This window comes from Danio aesculapii, chromosome 22, assembly GCF_903798145.1.
Source record: "Danio aesculapii chromosome 22, fDanAes4.1, whole genome shotgun sequence".
Taxonomy (NCBI): domain Eukaryota; kingdom Metazoa; phylum Chordata; class Actinopteri; order Cypriniformes; family Danionidae; genus Danio; species Danio aesculapii.
In genome coordinates this window covers 8,081,603-8,100,984 of record NC_079456.1, presented here as the reverse complement: position 1 = coordinate 8,100,984, position 19,382 = coordinate 8,081,603, and the positions used below count along the sequence as shown (strand labels likewise).

The 19,382-nt window shown below is 34.9% G+C and overlaps 1 long non-coding RNA gene across 1 annotated transcript; it reads left to right on the top strand.

Annotated features, from left to right (window-relative positions):
* Positions 1–21: 21 nt before the first annotated feature.
* LOC130216234 (uncharacterized) lies at positions 22–2,507 on the top strand. Its single transcript, XR_008835776.1, has 2 exons — positions 22–1,139; positions 1,229–2,507. It is a non-coding gene; the product is annotated as an uncharacterized LOC130216234 (long non-coding RNA).
* The last annotated feature ends 16,875 nt before the right edge of the window (positions 2,508–19,382 follow it).

Sequence of the window (19,382 nt, the reverse complement as noted above, 5' to 3'; positions counted from 1 at the left end):
TAGTTTCTGTTTTAAGGAACACTCTTGCTCTTTTGAAAAATTGGCTCATTTTACAACTCCGCTATACTTAAACAGTTTTACAAAGAGTTTTACAATTTTTTTTTATTAATTCAGCCCATCTCCAGTTCTGATGGGAGCACTTTTGATCTTACCTTAGCGTAGACTATTGATCTGGATTAGACAATTAACATCTCAAAGAAACATTCACAAAACGGTTTCGATAATTTTCTTATTCTTACTCTTTTGTAATCTGACCGAAAATAAAAAGTTGCTATTTTCTAGGCCGATATGGCTAGGAACTATACTCTATTTCTTGTACAATAATCAGAAAACTTTGCCTCTACAGGTACAATAAGATTATGCAATGCCTGAAAATAACTAATTTATGCTAAGCCGATAGTGCTCCTGCTTGACCCAGAGATTGGCTAAATGTGCAGGGAATGAGTCTCGAGGACTGGAACTGGGAAAAAATTTGCCAATTTACAAAAAAACGCTGTGTTCCTTTAAGGCCATTATCTACTTCAACTAAATAAATAGAAATAATAAAGTTCATTTCAAACTAATTTGGGCCAAAAAAAAATGTTCAGAGCCATTTCAGAAGTCCAAAACAGAAGACTGACACTACCACATAATCAATCAAGGTCAGATGTCTGCTATAAAAACACCAAAGTGCTGCTAACATTGACGTTATTTTTAAAACAGCGGTTTACAATACTAAATCTACTGTAAACAAAGGAAAAAGTGCTGTAAACAAACTTGATTTGAACGTTGCTCTCACCAGCACAAACAGCAGCTGGATGGTAACTGCAGTACGGTTGACCATAAAACTGTATTTCAGTCTACTTATTGACTTTAAATGAAAAGCAAAAAAAGAGCAGAGAAACAACGTCATCAAGATTTTTACCAAGTAGTAATGTAAAATGACATCTTTACATTATTAAAATTGACATCTTGACCGCACTACAGATGAAAATCTTGCATCGGATGATAGTGTACTTTTTTGCGCTATGTTTGTATTTTTTTGTTTATTCATTTTTTTTTTAATCAAAGTTGTAAACTGTTGTCTGCTTCTCATTTAATGTTTTTTCAAAGTCAAACTACATCATTTCATGAGGATGAAGACCTGAGAGCTGTTAAAGGTAAAGGTTTCATCATTTGCTATCTGTCTGTCTGTCTGTCTGTCTGTCTGTCGTGTAATTACTGTTTTTCTGATGTGTTTGTATTGTAGATCATTGCTGCTCGGTGACTGAAATCATTATGTTCAGCCATCTCTCATGTTCTTGGAGAACTACAGACTGGAGTTTACTACAAGTATGAATTTCCTGCCTGCTCATCAGATCCCTGGGGTTCCTGCATCAAGCAACAGCAAGGATTTTAAGGTGTTATCATGGTGATTTGTTGCATCCAAGGACATTTTTTCGATGTGTTCCAAAGATATACAGCATGAGGACACTTTAAACTTTCAGAACACACCCACTCATTGGGTAATCACCATGGAAAGGGGTCACTAAAGTTGTTTCTGGAGGGCCTATAGGACTACTACCTCTAGGGCTGCATTCCATTCTATTGTTATATGCCCTTTAATTCTCTCCTTTAGATGTGCGTCACTTATTACATCACACAAGAGTATGTCCACTACTGGTGGAACATCTGAATGGTCTTTAATGTAATGTCCTAAACGCTTGAGCACTTTGGAACTAAACTATTGTTGCTTTCTGAGATATATTGGGGCTGGAGTGGACATATGAAGCAGACTTGCTCATATAATCAAAATCAAGGAATCGAGGGTTCGTCCATGTAAACATCCCTTGTTCACTTTAGGAATGAAACGCACTTCAAAATTGTGTTCTCCGAGGAAACGAGTTAAGAGAAGTTTGCGAGTTTGTTTATAATAGGGCACTGGAACACAGCCTTTGTATACTTGAAACTTCCAGGCAGTTGTGCTGAGGCAGCTATAAACTCTGCAGGGACACCGGCCCTCCAGGTATGAAGTTGGTGACCCCTGCTTAAAGGTGTTTAGGAGCCAAAACAAACTGCCCCCAGAAGTTTACTTTGAGCTGTTTCAAACTGCCAAAACAGTCTCAAAATGGCGTTTGTTTTGCTGGATTTTGTTCAGAATGTCTTAATTTAAGTTTGTTGGGTGCATTGGGGATTTAACACCTTCCCTCAAAGCCCTCGAATCTATATATCCTTGTACCCTCTCTCCTTTTCATGAGAAGGCATTAGTAAGGAAGTGAATCCCTTTTTTTTATTATTTCCTGTTTATGCTAATGGACTAATATGCACAAGAGCTTTTAATTTTAAGCCAGCTCAATCCCTTCCGGTGAGCTGTCGTGCCATTATAAAATCGCAGGATTTATGATCTGGTTTCACATACTGTACATCACTGCCTGATTTCTTTACAATATAATGCGGGTCTCAGACCAAACAAGAAGCACTGAATTCCATTGTTCTGCTGAATGTCTTTGAAAATACTGTGGTATAATAAATGTGCATGTTTAATCAAGTTTTTGCTCTCACCTGCTGCTAAACGGTCTTCCATCTCATTTTACACTTGAACAACTTAATGAATGTATAAGTCTATTTAACTGACTATATTTTAATTATGTTAAAGGAAACTTCTGCAATCACATCAACCGTTTACTGGAAGTTTATCGGGACAAAGAACGCTTGCTGTGCATATAGCCCATTAGAGATAATGCCAATTTTCTTTAACTTTATTCTGATTCTAGAGTTATTTTTATAGATTAGTTAAGAGTTTTTCTCCCATATTTAACAATAAAAATATATATTAATATGAAGATTGTTGAGTTATTTTGATCAGACTGAAAGCATTGTGAAGTGCACAGCTGTCACACACAGGCATGGGCCGTTATAAGATTTTGACGATATGATAACCTTAGACAAAAGTTTCACGGTATAACTTTATTGTGATCACTGCTCTAAAATATATTCCTTTTAAATGTCTGGGTAAAAAACAACAACTTTTTTCCCCTTTGAACACAATATATTTTATTTTGAGAAACATTTAAAATTATTTGGAGCAGTAAACACGTCAGGCTAAATAATTAAAATGAATCATTGACTTGTGCTGTCTTCATTAGTTTCAAAACACAGATTTCAATACAGTTTAAAACGACATTAGATATCTTTTCTGCTGGAGATACTGTTGTCCTAAAAAAATAATAATAATTAACTAAAAAAAATATCCTATATATACCTTAGGAACGGTATAGCAGAGAATTTTGGGGGTTTTAAAACCTTGACTTTTCCAAACCGCTGTATACCTTGAAAACGGTTATTGTCCCATGCCTAGTCACACACACACCACCTTTTTAATCTCCATTCTATTACATATCCCTAAACCAAAAATCAAGATTTCCAATATTTTTGCATAATTTTATCTTTCGTCAAGACCATAATCGACCAAAACCTTCACAGATGCGTTTAAAATAATACCAGTATAACACAAATTGTGTTTTGCTCTCTGAATGCGATCTTCCAAAAATCTGACGTTTGGATTGGAATTATTTGCTTTGAACAATCAAGACATCTCATTATTTTAGATGATAAGGAACATAAGAACTCCTGAGCAGACATAGACTGAAGGTCTTTCCAGCTATACGTGTCGATAGCTAAGTTTCCATCCACCTATTTTTATGTGCATTTTGGATATGCGCGTAAAAAAAGTTGATGGAAATGCCAAGATGCGCATAAATTTTGAAAATGTGCATAAACTTATGCGCGTAACTGAGTAGGACAAACGTTTTATTCGATGAGGAAAGATGCGCATAAACTATGATGGAAACACTTGTTTTACCACACAAATTCCAGCATGTGCATTAAAAAAGGCATGTGATTTTTGTTATTAGATCATTTGAGGATAAAAATGCATGTGAATGGACAAACCAGCAGGCTGAGCACACTGTAAAACATCTGAAATGTTGTTTTGGTCATTCTAAAATGCCTTTAATATTAGCTTTTAATATTAGTGTTATTATATTATTAATTACCTCCAGAATCAAGAGCGTCTGTGCTCCGCGTCTCGTGCCTTCAAACGTCACCGCGCGTTCACTGCGTGTCAGGATTGCCTTCTGAGGCGCAAGTCATTTATTAAATAAAGAAAAGATTAATGCAGCTTCTGTTATTACAGCAAATTCCGTATTTACTGTTGATAATTGGCGCTAGATAATCAGGAAGTGATGATTTTGTTCTCTTTGACTCGGTGGATGGAAACGCTGCTTTATTCACACATCTTATATGCGATAATTCATTTTTGCGCATAAAGTTAATTTACATCTTTGGATAGAAGCATAGTGGCTGTTAAAGATGTGTTGCTTGTAATAAATTGATATGATGATAACCTATACCAGCAGTGACTAAACCTGCGGTCACACTAGAGTTTAAACAAGATATTTAGACATTCAAAAAAGCGAGCGATTGCTCCATGTTTTAAATTCCTGTTCAGAGAGGTCGTGTTTTGATCCTCGATTGGTCTCAGGCAGTCAAGTGATGCGATTTCGCAGGTCAGAGTTCACCAAGCTTGAACTTTGCACGGCAGCAACCTGCAAAATTTGACGCATGACCTTGCGTTTCCGGTCTGATGCATTCTCGTGCGTTTGAATGGAAGTTTATGGGGAGACAAGTCCAGTGTGACCACAGCTTAACCCTGTTCCTGGAGATCTACCTTCCTGCAAAGTTCAGCTCCAACCCTGATCTAACACACCTGAACCAATTAATTAAGACCTGAAGCAGCACTTGATAATTACAGACAGGTGTGTTCGGTCAGGGTTGCAACCGAAATCTGCAGAAAGGTAGATCTCAACAGTGTTGGTGACCGCTGATCTATAGTCTTTCAATTAAATGTAGATCAATAGGATGTTGTACTTTAATAGGGGAGTATAATTCCAGATGGGAAAATCCCTGTAAACTACAACAAAATAGACTAGTAAATGAATATCATTGACCTGTGTATCATTTAAATTGCACCACTGGCTGCATCTGAATTTGACTTGTCACTTTTTGTTTCTCTCCTTTCCCTTTACTCCCTTTTTCGTTCTGGTTCACCATAAATAATCACCATGATTAATTTTTTTTTTTACAAAACTCAACTGTTTACATATTAATAGATGCAATAGATTAGATATTATTAACTAATCGCAGTCTTAACTAGATATTTTTCTATCAAGACTCATTAAGCATTATATACGCAAGCAATTAAAAGAAAATGCTTTCATGCAAATCTAAAATTTCTGTAGTTTATAGTTTTTCAGTTTGGCATTAAAGCTAGTTGACACATGCACATGTAAAATCACCAAAATCAATAATAACAGATGTATTATCATGTGATGGATTACTGAACATTCAGTATCTTTAGTTTCACATGATCCCTCAAAAGGTGGTTCATTTCACTATGGTGACCGCTGATAAATAAAGGACTAAGCTGAAGGAAAATGAATGAATCAGAAATCACACACATTTAATTGATGCTGTATGATATATGTCATTAATCATGATAAAAAGTGCAAAATAAACAGCATTTATAGCATATTTTCAGAAGATTATTTTCAACATTTGTATGTGGAGAACAATGAAAAATACTTCTGAAGCAATCAACAGTCATAATAAATCTAACATGAATTAATGAAGAACTGCATTTTTATTAACTTTGCTGCACCAAATTTTTTGCTAGTTACTTAATTTAACTTAGTTTTACGTTCCTACAAAAGTCTAGGGGTAAAACAAAATAACTAAGAATGAATAAATGAGGAAAGAGGGAGAGTACCACTTGCAGATCCAAAAATCATCAGACAAAAGTCAATTTTCTGATCACCATCAGGCAATCATTGATTTAGTTTGTTATCAAAAGAAAACAATTTGTATCTTAAATTATAAAGAACATAACTCATCAGGATATGGGGTCCAAAATAACAAAAACCACCAATAACTAATTTAAAGACAAACTAACTTCCCTAACAAAATAAACATTCCCAAAAGAATGAAAACCACAACTAACATCCCTTTCTCCTTGCCTACCCACCAAAACAGGAGAAAATTTTTTTTAAATAAAGCTCACACCTTACGGTCATAAATTAATTCACATTATATAAGTAAAAAACAGTAGAGCATGAGCCACAAGCCCTTTGTGTCTGGAACAGCTCAAGTGAGACAAGTCATCTTCTCTCTCGCCTTCTGGTTGGCTGCAGCCAGTCTATATAGCTAAGGAAATTAGCTGCGCAGATTGGAATCAGGTGGCAACAATCTGCAAACAAAAGAAATCAGGAAACAGAGGAAAAAAAGAGACCGCTATATAGAAACAAAAATAAAACAATCACAGGAAGTAACACCTAGTTACCTAATTTAGTTTAGTAATTTTTGTTAATTATGTATTATAAATTATTATATTAAAACTGTTATACTTTTATTTTTACAATTATACACTTTTAATACATTTAAAAAAAATCATTAACTCATTTTAGCTTTTAGTAAAGAGCTAAATAGCTTAAAAAGTTTTGAGAATAATTCTGATTAAAAGAAAGATTCAGATTTAATTCTTTTTGTTTTTGAATTACAAGTCTATATTGCAATCAGTAGATAACCCCTTACTTTTATTTTATTTATTTTTTTGTTCTTTATTGTGGGTGACGCAGTTGCACAGTAGGTAGTGCTGTCGCCTCACAGCAAGAAGGTCGCTGGTTCGAGCCTCGGCTGGGATCAGTTGGCGTTTCTTTGTGGAGTTTGCATGTTCTCCCTGCGTTCGCGTGGGTTTCCTCCGAGTGCTTCGGTTTCCCCCACTGTCCAAAAGACATGCTGGACAGGTGAATTTGGGTAGGCTAAGTTGTCCGTAGTGTGTGAGTGTGTATGGATGTTTTCCAGAGATGGGTTGCAGCTGGAAGGGCATCCGCTGCGTAAAACGTGTTGGATAAGTTGGCGGTTCATTCCGCTGTGGCGACCCCAGATTATTAAAGGGACTAAGCTGAAAAGAAAATGAATAAATGAATGAATGTTCTTTATTGTATTTTCTGACAATCGTGACAAAGGATACAGTAAACATAAATGAAGTGACAGCAGCAGAGATCAGCACAATATAAAAAACAATAAGGTTAGGGCCTAAAATTCTGTAATGCTACGCACATAACATACGTGATGTGTCTGATCTGCAACAGAAGACAGAGATCTTAATAAATAATAATTAATATATTACTACACTTTCGCATACATGGTTGAACTTGACAGAGTGTGTTGAGGTCCAAAGTAGAGCCATCATTGTTTCTTTGGCCATTTTCATGCAATGGATCCGGCGTTAACTAAATTATAGCAGATTGGGAGCAAATAGGAGTAAAGTATATTTTTATTGGTTCCATCTGCAAAACAATGGGAAGTGAATGAGGAAAGAGACAATTTGACAAAAGAGTCACCAAATGGGTCAAACTTCAAATTAAGGATAGTATTAGTACAGCAGATGTAACTAGCTTTGAGATGAAGAAGATATGGCAGAACAAATGGCACAAAGAAACAAAATGCAGGCAGATATGAAATGCAAAGACATGTAGGATGGAATAAAAGGGGATGGACTCCTCCAAACAGGCACTGTTTCCAGTGTTAAGAGACTGGCCTATATAACAGTATAGTTGGCAGGTTGCTTCAAAAAGTAATTAAATGCTAATTTTTAATTGCGTCATAACAATAGTAGGCCTGGGGCAGCATGGTGGTGCAGTGTGTGGCGCTCTCGCCTCACAGCAAGAAGGTCGCTTTACTATATTTAGTATTAAAAGTAATTTAATTACGTAAATTGCCAACATTGGAAGTTAGCCTGCCATAGTTAATGATGAAATATCTATCTGCAAATTGTACTCCAGTTCAGTAGGTGGAAGAATATGTCCCATTTAACAGCCATTTAAACAACCGTACAAGAAGAAAAATGTTTTTTCCGTAATGGTAGGAGGGCAGGAACACGACTGACGCCTCATCTCATTTTACAGAAGGGGAGGGAGCAGAGCTTACTTCACCGCTCTTTGCTTTCGGTTTTCAAATCAACCAATATGTTGCTTGTTTTATTCTCCTTCAGACAAACTGCGGTGAAAATGCTTTCCGGAGTGGTCTGGACGTGTGTTTTGGTCCTCCATGGTAAGATATGTATTTATTACAAACTTATGCTTCTTTACACTCGACAGAAATTAATTTAATAGATGTACCTTTTCCCTCAAATATCGTTCTAGCGTTTTACATAATCGACTTATGCGAAGCCTTGAATAAAAACAAAATAACTGCTCGTTATCAGCGAGGCTGAAAGTTTAAATGGCTATTCAACAAACCGACAAAAGAGCACACAAAATAATCATTGACACATACGCAGGGTTTTTGTTTGTACCCGGAAACTGGCGCACGTGACTGGCTTGAAGGTGTTTTCCATTGTCGTATGAAAAAACTTCGAAGCAGGAGCAAGTGAACAGTACAAAGCGGGCAGATGTACTACTTCCGAATTTAAATGACACTAATCATGTTAATATTAATGGTGGGCAAAGCGAGGCTTCATGAAGCACTGAAACAGTTGAAGCAAATGTGTCGAAGCGGTGACACCTAGTGTTTTTTTATGTATTGCACTGGAACAGCTTCAGCAAAGAACAATTGAGCAGATTGAGGTATTAAACCCCACTTTGTAGAAATGAAGCGGGGATTGTTGGTTCGAATCCAGACTGATGAAGCTGTTTTGAGATGCTTTAATATCAGTTTGAGATTTCTTTGTTCGTGCATCGTTCTGTTTCAACATTGGTCTGACATCCGAATAAACACTTTGTAAATAAATATGGCTTGTTTTGGTCATAAAACAGGGCTGTGATAGATCATATACAGTTGTGGACAGAAGTTAACAAGAATAATTTATATTATTCATTAAATTTCCCATTTATTGTATTTTATGAACGTCTACCACAACTCTAAACACAACCATCTCAGTACTGTAAAATATTAATTATTGTTTTACATTTACAAAAATGATGCTAAATTGATGGCGTATCTGCAGCTGTATCATATCTAGAGTACACCATAAACAGTAACATGATTAAAATACATAAAATCCTGATTTTGGAGTATTTGTACAAGTCGGGAATCGAACCCAAAAGTCATTTAAAGCCTGTAACAACACGGACATGGACGGTCCACTGGGCCACACGAGACAGAAATTTTCAACTGACCCTGTCAGTCAAATGCAGATTCTCCAGGTCTCGAAACGCTTCTGAACTGATCAATGCTTTGAATCGCTTTAGTCACGTGACCTGGTGTTTCGGATCATCGTTCGGTACAGTGTTTCGAAACACTTGCGCTTCGGGATCTCGACACTGTCGAAACGTCAGTTTCACGTCAGTCATTCCTAGTTAATATTATTATCTGATGCTTTTATTTTCATTGTGTGGTCACATCAGATTGACTTTCATTTTAGGTTTCTGTTTCTGTATACACTCTGTATATGTCTGTTGTATTATGTTTTTATTTGTAGATTTTTTTTTTTATTAGGAAAACGCAAAAGAAAGGCCAGGAAGAAGCCTAGTTTCAGTTTAAGTTCCTGACAGTGGTGTAGTCCTAAAACAAAAAGTGGTGTACTATTACACCCGACCCATATTTTAAATGAAAGTAGGCAAAGAAACGATGAAAGTCAATGTTTCTTTGATTCATTAGCTTTATATTATATTATATTATATTATATTATATTATATTATATTATATTATATTATATTATATTATATTATATTATATTATATATATATAATTGGCTGTATGTATACAGCATGTAGCCTACAAGAATTTTGTTAACTTTTATTTAAGTTAACTCAATAGGGCCTGTGCATACATGGAAAGACAGCTTTTTTACTTTCTTTACTGGCTTATTACTTTACATTTAATAGGTTTCTTTAAAAATCAATCAGCCATTATTTTTGATTGTCACATTCTTGCATGCTTGTTTTAAACCAAACTCTAAAGGGTCTATTTTCTGTTGTCACTATTATATACTAGTAGTTTCCCTTTTAAATCGCATATTGTTACGTGATTTATGAGTACTCTTTGCTTCATCGTTTTTAGTGTTTTTATATATATGTATGTATGTTTATATATATGTTTATATATATGTTTATATATATGTTTATATATATATATATATATATATATATATGTTTATATATATATATATATATATATATATATATATATATATATATATATATAGTGTCGTTCCCTGTAGCGGTAGGCATGATTAAGACAAGTGTGAAATACTGTTGTACAGGGGTGATTTTAGGATTTTCATTTTAGGGCGGATCAGGAACAGATTATTTTGGGGTAAACAAAGAAAAAGGTATATACATTTACACACTTATACATTTTTAAGTAAGAATTAAAAATAATACACTAAAATTAGGAAAGTTTAATCAGAAAAATAAGTGAGTATACCGAAAAGTATACTCAATTATTGATCCTCATAAGTGGTAATACCCAAACAGCTCTTGGAAAAAAGTAAGCATACTAAGTATACGTGCGTATAGCAAGGACTACACCACTGGTTCCTGAAACAGAAGCTGATACTCATTCTGGGTGATCATTCTACACAGTCAGAATAGAAACAAAAGCAAAACACATTTTATAAAAATATACATTTTACCAAGCCTTTGATAACAATAAAATCATGCTTTTTGGCTTGAAAAGGTAAATACAGTGTTAAAACTTGATGGTAAATTTTACAGTGAAGATTATCATTATCAATGATCAAGTTTTTAACTAAATGAATAGCAGTGAGCTGTGAGATTTTTGTATTGGTTAATGGTCAATATGAGCACACATAACCATGAAGAACATTAATGATGATTCTGTTTTTGATCAGTGAAAGTGCAGTTTTTTTGTGTCTCAATAAGCACATTTTGGTGTGTTGCCTTATGAAAGTAACCTGAACTAGTTTAGTGAACCAAAGAAAATGAAACGTTTTTAAGAATGTAAGTCTTTGTTTTGGATTGATCTGCTGGCCTGAAAATGGTTTTACTTTCGTTTAAATTGATTCTTCAGCAAGTTTGATTGAGTGAACTTGTTCATATGTCAAACACTCAAACACATATATTCACAGTGCTTTGTTGTATATTTTTGTCCCATTATCGCTTATTGAATTCTGACAAATTGTTCATTTTGTTTTTCAGGTGTTTTCTGTGCTGGTTCAGATGTCGTATCAGTGTCTGTGAAGGAGAGAGATTCAGTCACTCTACACAATGATTTTAAAATCACCAAGCAAGATAGGATTAAATGGTATTTTCAAAACACTCGAATAGCTGAAATTGATTTATCTGATGGTAAGACCTGTACAGATGTTCTGTGTAATGATGGAGATGAGAAATTCAGAGACAGACTGAAGCTGGATCATCAGACTGGTTTTCTGACCATCATGAACACCAGAAGCACAGACTCTGGAGAATATATACTAGAGATCATCCGCACTGGTGATGAAAAAGAGCAGTCCTTCAGTGTCACTGTCTATAGTGAGTATAAAGAGCAGGTTACACGTGTTTAAATCACTTCATGACATGTTTATTATAACAGTGACATTCAGAGCTGATTTTCACCATTATCATCATTATTGAACAGAACTGAATAATTGATCTTATGTCTCGAAGTTGGAGAAACGTTCATTTCAGCCTTTAATCTCTGCTCGTTTTACAGTTAATGTGGCTGCATCTGTCTTTGCATAATTTTAAGGGATTTTTTAGGATGTATGTATTTTTTAGTGAAAAATAATGAATTATTTTGTCATAAATTAGTTTTAGAATAAATGTGGGTTCAAAGTTAAAATTCATTAAAACTATTTATTAAAATTATTAATAATTTGTTAAAATTAAATATTTAAATATTTTTTATTATATCTCTCTAGACATATCCTTCAGTCATTTGTTGGTTTCTTTTTTAGGTGTTTCTGCTGCTGACAAACATGAGAAGGAAAAAAACACAGAATCTGACACTTCAAATACTGGTAATAAAATATCATTGACTTGTTGATCTATTCTATTTTTAATTTAATGTTTATTTTGATCAGCACGACATCACATACTATATTTCAGCTCTCAGTGCAAATGATATCTCAGGTCAGTTCAGTTATTTCACAGTAAACTTTTTATTTATAAAGAACATAAGATCCAGAAAAGAGTTAAACAAGTTTCATTAAAGTCATTATTTTGCTAATCAAAGTAGCAGTAAAATAAGATTTACTTTTTGACATGCATTGAGCACATTTCCTCTGATAATACAATAACATTGTTGTACTTTTTTTGATTGACAAAATAGTTTTTTTTTTATCTAAAATTTAATGAAATAAAATCTAAAATGAAGTCAATCCTGTGAGGAATTTATTTTAATCAGTTCATTGGTTTGAATCGATTTTTAATTGTGTTAATATAAAAATACAGTTTTACAGTTTTTAGCAAAAATAAATAGCAAAACCTTAATATAATCTGTCTTCAGTTTATATTTCTCTACATAAAAATGGCTGTAGCAGCTGGCATGACGTGAACAAAACAAACAAACATCCATGTTTATGCTGACATGGCACTAAAATTATGTACAGTGCTCAGCATCTACAAGTACACTCCTCACAAATTTCTCTATTAAATTCATATTTTTAATAGGATGCTCTACAATACTATATTTGTGCATATACATTACATTAGTCAGCACTGAAGCCAAATCTGGAGCTCATCTAACAAAATAACTTACAATAACTGTCCAAAAACTATTGCACCCAAATTTATATGTTAGAAAAATATTAAATACAAATTTAAAGAAGAGGAAAAATCTAAAAAGCAAAACAATAAAAAATTTAGTTGAAATTTTGTAGATTGTACGGGTGTGACAAGATGCCTACTCCCTGAGACGAGTCACGAGATTGGGTTCATGAGAATGAGTTGAGATTATTACTCTATTTTTAAGGAATCCTCAATAATGAAATATATGAATGGAAAATAGTTTTTATTCAATTAAAAAAAAAAACACAAATCGCAAAACTATTAGGTGCTTTTTTTAATCAACTTTTAATTAACGTTATTTTACTTTTATTTTAATGAATTATATGCAGTAAAGGACATGTGAACACTGCTAAATATTTGCTAATATGAAGGGTAATGTGATGTGAATGGTAAATAATCTTTTTATATATAATTTTAAATATTTGCAAAATATTTGCTATTATATGATTGGAAAATAGATTTTTATTGAACTAGGAAAAAAAAAAACAGTAAGTGTGTGTGTTTGTTTGTGCGCGCTTAGAGATGTGTCTGTCTGTGGTGCTTTACTCACTAGGTGTGTATATCCTGTTGCGAAATGCAGCTAAAAGTCCATTAAGGTGGTAATAGTTTGATTACGACTAAACTAGGAATACTCCACATGTATTAATTCCATTTGTGTTTACGACGATTATGACTGTCAGCATATCTGAAGTGCTATTCCAATGCATGGATACGAACCATAATGTGTGAGGCTGCAGTTGTAGCCTATGTTGCATGCGGCAACTAAACTCCGGTGGAAAAAAACAATTACTTCACACCCGCCCGCCCAACCGAGTGACAAGCACAACTCCAAAGTCAACCTGGGTTGCCAGGTGTGTGCAAAGCACTTGATTTGCAGATCAAATCCAATCCTGCCTTCAATGCTAATTTTATCCTCACGCTCCATCATAACATCACAACTCGCGAGACAACTTTTCACCTCGACGAGAAATCGTGCTGCGATTTTTTTCAATCTCGCGAGATCTCGTCATACGAGATCTTGTCACACCCCTAGTAGGTTGTAATTTTTTTTGCAATATTTAGCTTGAATTTAATAGTGTTATCTTTCAATTTCTAAATATATGTGGAGACTAAAATATTATTTTAATAAATATATCTGTTTAATAAATCTGTAAGTTCACCAAAATATATTGCCTTTATTCACTGAGAAGTGGAGAAAAATATTCATTTTCAAAATGGGCTGTACTCAATTATGATAAGCACTGTATAATAGGTCATCCATGTTTTTATTTTCATTGTATTTCATAAACTCGTGTGTATATATATATCTGTTAAACTGTCTTGTATCTAAAAACTTCTCTGAGCACATTTCTAGAACTGCTCGATCTTGCAGATTCGCACTCTATAACATCAGAAAGGTCCGACCCTTCCTATCTGAACATACAGCTCAACTCATTGTTCAAGCTCTTGTTCTCTCCAAACTGGATTATTGCAACTCTCTACTAGCCGGGCTTCCAGCTAATTCAATCAAACCTCTTCAGCTGCTTCAGAACGCTGCAGCACGAGTGGTCTTTAATGAACCCAAAAGAGCACATCTCACTCTGCTACTCACCCGTTTGCACTGGCTGCCAGTTGCTGCCCGCATTAAATTCAAAGCTCTGATATTTGCTTACAAAGCGACCTCTGGCTTTGCTCCTTCTTATCTGCTCTCACTTCTGCAGATTTATGTGCCCTCCAGAAACTTGCGTTCTGTGAATGAACGTCGCCTCGTGGTTCCATCCCTAAGAGGGAAGAAATCACTTTCCCGAACTCTCACATTCAATCTGCCCAGTTGGTGGAATGAACTCCCTAACTGCATCAGAACAGCAGAGTCACTTGCTGTCTTCAAGAAACGACTAAAAACTCAACTGTTTAGTCTCCACTTTCCTTCCTAATCTGTAACTGCCTCTCTGGCTATACCACTAACTGTACTCTCTCTCTCTCTCTCTCTCTCTCTCTCTCTCTCTCTCTCTCTCTCTCTCTCTCTCTCTCTCTCTCTCTCTCCAAAAAAAAAAAAATCATTACTAATGCTTTGCTTCTTAGACTTTACACACCTGAAACTTGTCTACAGCACTTGTTCACTGCTGCTCTTATAGTTGTGTAAATTGCTTCCTTGTCCTCATTTGTGAGTCGCTTTGGATAAAAGCGTCTGCTAAATGACTAAATGTAAATGACTAAATGTTGTATCTAACACCAGATGTGTCGGCCTTTGAGCAGTTTTGTCTACTGGTTCAAATTAGCTTCAGTTTTTCTTTTTTCCCCCCTTTTTTTTATTAACATTTCAGATCTAAAGGTTCTTCGTGCTCAGTATTTGTGTAAAGATCTTGCCTTGTTTGCCTACAGTTTAAACTGTTTGATCTCAGACCGTCAAAAACAGCAGAGATGTCGACTGCTTTGACTCAGTTTTAAAGTAAACGCATATTGCTGCTTTCATTTTCACACAAGTCAAAGTGACTGATGAATGTGTAAGGGTGATATCATCAGTTCTGGATGGAGGATCAGTCGATATCTAATTATAATGACCATCTGTCTTTCACTGTTACAGATTCAGCTCAGTCTCCAGATGCTGTAGCAGGAATATGTGCTACTGTTGCGCTGCTGATCATTTGTGCTACTGTGTTATACTTTTTATGGAAACGCCTAAAGGGTGTGTTACATACAGTACAGCTGATTTATCTCACTGGAAATTTGAAATTCATTATGTGTAAATAATCTTCAAAAGATATGAAATGTTTTATTCTCATTGCACAGAGTAATTAAAGATACATTATGTTTGTTATTGTTCAATCAGGAAACAGGGCACAACAAGCCACATGTACAACAGGTGAGAAACTTCACACACTAAATCTGTCTGCAAAAACTGTGAATTCACTAGTTTATGAAGAAACCAGTACACTGAATCACAGACTATAATCTGACAGGGCTTGTTGTTGTTACTTTAGATGAACAATTCCATGGTTATTTTTTACATTGTAGTAATTAGTATAATTTTGCATGTATAAACTATTTTCTGACCTTGAGGAGCACTGTGTGGACATTTAGTTAAGTGTTGAAGCAGAATTTCAACACTGAGGCGGTAAACAACGTGCTAATAATGCCTGATAGTGAACAGGATATAAATATTGTTATTAAACTCAACAATAAATTAGTTCAGTCATTTATTACTTCACAAGATTTCACACACTATAACATGCAAACATGATTACAGTAGTACAAAAGATGACACCGTAACACAGACTCAGCACTCATCAAGAGAATCATGATACACACTGCAAAGAAATCTGAAAATAGAGCTGTATGTCAAATCAAATCACTTTTATTGTCCCATCATCAGCAGCACGTGTGCTATGATGAGTGAAAAGCTTAGATGACTGATGACTGAAGGGTTTTTGTTTATTTGTGTGAGTGAATCATTAGTGCTGTTCATTTAATTTTGTTACAGGAGGCTTCCATCATGTAGGAAAATCCAGAACCACTCGTAGCTGCTAACGAGAATCCATAATGTCATTTGCCTCTGGAACTCTAGTTTTTAACTACACTGAACTAATCCAAAGCAAGGCACCACAAGCAAGAACATGTCATTCACTGGTCAGTTGTTTTTAGAATTAGTGTCCATCAAATGGAAAGAAAACCTCAAAGTTTTGTATTTAATGTTTGGATTATTGATATTTTGTGCATTTTTATTTTATTTTTTCCCCAGAAATGTCTTTTTCAACAGTACTTACTTCACTTATGTTTCTATATATTGTCTGGGTTTTGAAATGGGGGTTGTCGTGTGTATATATCTGTGAATTATCTGCATGTATATAAAGTTCGGCTCACACTGGTGATTTTTACTAATTCTTTATGATTGTAGCTTGCCAGACTTTATGAACATGATTGCCATGTCAGACTAAGATCTCATCCTTCAAAATGTCAGATTGAATGACATTCTAGACTTGCCAAACAAACACATACAATTGGGCGACGCGGTGGTGCAGTAGGTAGTGCTGTCACCTCACAGCAAGAATGTCACTGGTTCGGGCATTTCTGTGTGGAGTTCGCATGTTCTCTGTGCGTTCGGGTGTGTTTCCTCTGGTTTGATTTGATTTGATTTATTTATTTTCGAACAAAGTATCATACATAAAATATCATTAACAAAAGAATACATTTCGACATGGTCGAAAATGGAGTGGGATGAAGCACAAGCTTAGTTTCCCCCACAAGTTTCCCCCACAAGTCTAAAGACATGCGGTACAGGTGAATTGGGTAAGCTAAAATTGTCTGTAGTGTATGTGTGTGAATGAGTGGATGGGTGTTCTCCAGTGATAGGTTGCAGCTGGAAGGGCATCCGCTGCGTAAAACATATGCTGGATAAGTTAGTGGTTCATTCCGTTGTGGCGACTCCTGATGAACAAAGGGACTCAGCTAAAAATAAAAGGAATGAACACATGCAGCTTAACGTCATCAATCCACGACGCATTCAGAAACCTGCATTTGAAATGATTCCTCACAGCAAACTTTGACAATCTGTAGCGTTATTTTACTCCTATGATGATAAAACCAGAAACAATTCTATTTTGACATTTCTCCACAATAATTTGAAGTTTTGTTAAATCCAATTCTGCACTCTTATAGGATCTTAGTTTGATGTTTGTCGTGGCTGAAATCACTGCAGGAAAGTGTCTGAAATGTTCTGTCAGAAATTCATTGAAGGGAAATTCGACCGTAACTGCTATTAATCAGCTGTTAGTGAACATGTCAAACTAATGATCAAAGATCACCTGTTTTAGTCCAGGATTATAGAAATATTTTATGATTTCACACATTTATATCAGACGACCAAATAGAGGATGAAATCGCCGTGTGAGCCGAACATAATGTTTTTTTTTCTAAAACTAATGTTCAGCTTCTTGTTTTTGAATTGTGTGTATATTTGTACAGAGAGAGATTTATTTATTTATAATAAAAACAAAATTATGAAAAACTATTTATTTATTTGTTTTGCTCTGTCACACATATTTTTAGTTACAGACAGTTGACTAAAAAATACAACAATTAAAAAGTGAAAGAACCGATATAGTTAGAGACCACTTATATTCTTAAACATCAAATCTCAATTCTATATATATATAATTTTTTTTCTCAGAAAATTGTTTTATGAATGCATCTTGATTACGTTTTGGAGACAGGTCTTTGCAAAGAGAAAATATAAGGCTGAACTTCAAAAAACAAATTAATGTTCACTACAATAAAAGAGCTTGTATTTTAATCATTGTATTTTCAGTGCTTGTAGTTTTGAATGCTGCAGTTCAACAGCTCTATACGGAAATATGAATATTTCAGATCACATTTACTGTTCTATTGTTAATCTTCAATAGTTAATATTCACCTAAAAGACTATTTTCCAAAACAGTTTGCTGAAGAATACCACCTGTTGTTCATGCAGAAGATATTTGTCCAGCCAAACTATCAAACCACATTCTTGAAAAAATTGAAGAAAATTTATATCTTGTATCTTATATCTTGTCCGAGGTTCTTGCAGGATGTGCTGGAGTTTGAAGAGACTGAAGTTTGATCATCATCTTATTGTGATAGGAGCGTACACCACATCTTCCTCTTTAATATTCTGGGGAGGAAAAACATGTTATGTTGCCATCTAGTGGTGCATTAAGGTAACATCATTACATATCACCTTTTAGTTAAATTCAGTCTATAATAAAAAAAAGCATTCATAAGTTTGTCTAAATAATAAAAAACAGCATCACTATTGACATCCACAGTAATGCACTTAACAGAATATTAATGATTGTAAAAACAGTTTAAATAACAAACAATAACATTATAACTGTGCTTTAAGGGTCACTCAATGTGCATGCTGCAACATTCTGTGTTTAAGAGACATAGACTTTTGGCAGATTTGGCTTTCTAATTTGAAGATTTTCCAGCAAATCAGTCTTAAGATGCTCAGAACTTCTAGAGCAGGGGTGCTCAAACTCTGTCCTGGAGGGCCAGTGTCTTTAGTTTCAACTCCAATTAGACACACCAGTTAATCAAGCTCTTTATAGGTATACTAGAAACTTCCAGACTGGTGTGTTGAAGGTACTTGAGCTGCACAGTGCAAAAATGCAGATCATGCCATTGTTTTGGCAGAATGGATACTGGTGATGCCACTGTAATTGAAGAAGGTTTTTATTTTGTAAAACTATGTGAAGACTTATTTAATTGAGTGAGTGGAGGAATCTGCCATTGTATGTCTTTGAAAACAGGTGATGGCCAACATGAAGAGCGAGCTTTAAATTGAGGTTGTAAAGTAGTAGCTGGGAGAGGTCTGTTGAACCAGCTGTGAAAACACAAAGGTGGGAGGAGGCAAGGATAAAGGGTATAGCAAATTTGAGAGACTTCGGATTTGTCCTGGGGAGAGTCTGAGATGGGGTTTGCTCCAGCCTGTCTCAGCTTTTTTGGAAAATATTCCATATAAAATATTCCTATAAGCCGGAAATCACAACATAAGCTAAAGAGTCATTGAATGCATTAGTCTAATCACAAACAGACTGGGTCATCAGAGCAATCCCGCTAGTGGATCATGCAAAAGAGGTTTGGAAAAATTAATCA